This window comes from Aptenodytes forsteri, unplaced genomic scaffold (assembly GCF_000699145.1).
Source record: "Aptenodytes forsteri isolate BGI_AS27 unplaced genomic scaffold, ASM69914v1 Scaffold289, whole genome shotgun sequence".
Classification (NCBI taxonomy): domain Eukaryota; kingdom Metazoa; phylum Chordata; class Aves; order Sphenisciformes; family Spheniscidae; genus Aptenodytes; species Aptenodytes forsteri.
The window spans coordinates 3,344,456-3,347,428 of NW_008795025.1; positions in this window are offsets into that span (position 1 = coordinate 3,344,456).

Here is a 2,973-nt window from a genome sequence, read left to right on the forward strand (position 1 = left end):
GGTGCTGCTGGCGGGGGGGGGAGGTGGCCCAATGCCAAAGGGTGGCTATGACAGCTTTGGCCCTGTGAGGATGTCCCCCCCTCGGGTTGGGGGAGCTGGTTTCGTCCTGCGAGGGGACTCTAGGAGCTGGGCTGAGACCTGGCAAACTCGCTGCATGGGTGGTATGAAGCCCTGCTGTCAGCTAAGATCCCTGGCACCTCCAAGCCTACTCAGGTTTTGCTGATGGGGGACACAGCTGCACTCACACCCCCCCAGGCATGGGCCAGGCATGGGTTTTCCTTGCATCCCCAATTCCACCTTGAAACACCCCTGTTGCACCTGGGAATGATGCATCGATGTCCCCAACAGTGACACACTGCCCTCAGTGTTCCCAGTTCCCATGTGCCTGGGTCTGGGGGCACACGAGGGGAGGCTGAGTCCGGGTCTTGGCGAAGGCTCTAGGGTTTACCTGCTTTTTTATTGTTAATTAATACCGGCAGGGAAGGTGCAGGAGCACCATCCCCACTTGTCTGCGGGTTTTGCGTCATCATGTCGTGCTGCTGGTGTCTTCATCCGGCTGCAGGGCCAGAGGGGGTCCAGGTGATGTGGAAGAGGGAGCGGGGCATCTGTGCAGGGCCAGAGCCCCCCCAAAACCGCCCTGGAGGCACAACCCTCTGAAAATTGTGACATTCACCCTTTTGCAGGCTGGTCACGACTGATCCTTAGCCCTGTTTTAGCTTTGGGAGGAGGAGAAAGCCAGAGGGGGGGTAGGATTTCACACCCATCACGTATAACCCCCCTCCTTGGGCACCACCAGGACCTGGCAGCATCTTGGGTGGCACAAAGGGGGTTTGCTGGGCCAGTAACTCATGCCCACCTCGACCACCCTGTCCTTCCTGCACTCCAGGGTACCAGGGTGTGCTGGGGAAAACAAATCCAAAAGAGACCAAAAAAACCCCAAAAGACACCAAAAACCCACCAATGTGAGGAACAGATGGACGGCAGGAAGGATGGAGGGGGACAAAGCAATACTGCAACAGTGGGGAAAGGATGAAGGCTCTACTGGGAAGATGTGGCAAGCCGAGAGCGAACAGGGAGGAAGATGCTGGTGGTTTTTTTTTTTAGTGGACACTCGTGGTGGCAGCTCCCTCGGCAGCATGATGCTCCCCCAAGGCGAAGGCTTGGTGCTCTGTGACTCCCTTTGCCCACTGGCCGCTGCCATGAGTGATCCGGAGCGGGGCAGAGGGGGCTGGATCAATCTGGCAAACCAGAAAAATGAATGAAAATTGAATTCCCCAAGGAGAAAGGGGTGGGGGGAGTGGAGCTGTTAGCACGGCTAAGAGATAAATCAGAGCGTGCTGGAGAGGGGAGGCTGAGATGACTCCCAGCAGCAGTGGAATAATTAGGGAAATAGGTTGGAAATGCAAAGCGGTGGGACAGGGAGGCCACGGGGTGGTGTCCGTCTGTCTGCACGTCTGGCTAAACTTCTCCCATAAATCTACGTTAGGGACCTGCCTTTCTGCGTCCCCAGGCTGGGAGTTGTGCTCTGGCGCTGTCGGCCGGCTGGGGACCGCACGGGGGGAACGGCGGCCCCTGCCCCAAGGGGCTGAGGAGCGCAGGTGGCCGGGGGTGGCGAGGGCCTGGATGCGCTTAATGTACTTAAGAGCCAGCACTTGATTTAGGGGAGAAGGGGAGGAGATGGGATGGGAGGGGATGGGATTCACCTCCCCCGTGGTGGGAAGCCGATTTTGGGGCTCGGTGGACTGCAAGGGGGGAGCTCACTCCTGCAATGAGTGCGCACCAGTCTCTGCCCAGTGGTGCGAGACGAGCCAGCTGGGATTTTGCTGGTAAAATGAAGCTTTGGGGTTAAAAAATAGCAGCTCATTGAAAAACTATCATTTTTTCCTAAGGAACCATCAGGCTTAATACATTTCTTAGGTTTACTACTTTTATTCTTAAACAACATTTTTTTTCCAATTACTGGCGTGTCCCACCCACACATTTCCTGAGGGGCTGGTTCAGGTTTTTTCAGGTGGGAAAAGCCTCTTCCTAGTTTGCGTTTCAGTGTGGAAACGAAAGCACAGAAAGAGCACACATGAGCTGAGGGCGGCTGCGCTCTCGGCTGGGCTGAGCATCCTTCCCTCCCCTCCCAGCGCTGCCATGTGTGCCATCTCGAAGGTTTCACCCTGCTCAGGCAGGCTCAGCGCTCTAAGCCCCCATTAGCTGGGCAGAGCGGGATGTCACAGCACATTGGGGCCATTTGACACTGTTGTCCCCCAGCTGGGACGCGGTGAGCATCAGGAAGGGCGATGCTCAAGGCATCCACTCCAGCTAGCTTCAGCTGCGTTTTGGTGAGCTTCCTTGCTTGGCCCTTTGCTGCCAGGTACTGCCGCCTCTCGACGCATTGGTTTTGCTCTGGTGCCATAGGCTGGGTTGCCCCAGGATTTTCCCTCGGCAAAGCCCCGTGGGGATCCTTCTGGAAGCCGTAGTCACGCTAGCCCTTTGCCCTGTGACTTTGGCATCGCCACCCTTGTGCCACAGCAGCCGGTGAGCTGTCAGGCTGGGCATGCTGCAGCACTGCAGAGTTGGGTTGGCTCTTTCCGTGGGACGAGCCCTGGGGCACGGATGCGTGACAGCACCCTGTCGAAGCAGAGCTTGCCGCGGTCGTGCCCAGCACTGGGGCTGCCCGTGGGGGTTACCAGCCACTGGGAAATAACTCATGTTGGCGCGGCGGCAAGGGGCTGGTGATGTGCTGGTGTCCGCCGGAGCCGGGAAGGTGCCTGCAGAGCTGAGCCCCCGTTGCCGGCGGCAGGAGGGACAGGGCTGGGGCTGTGTGCCCGAAGGGGGGACTCGCCACCCCCTCCCATGGAGCAGGAGAAGGTCGCTGAGCCCCGACAGCAGAGACTGGGGCCTTTGGCTCTTTGCTCTCTCCCACCAATGGCGCCGTCGGACAGAGCTCCCTGGCACCGGACAGCGCCCCCGGTCGCGACGGCA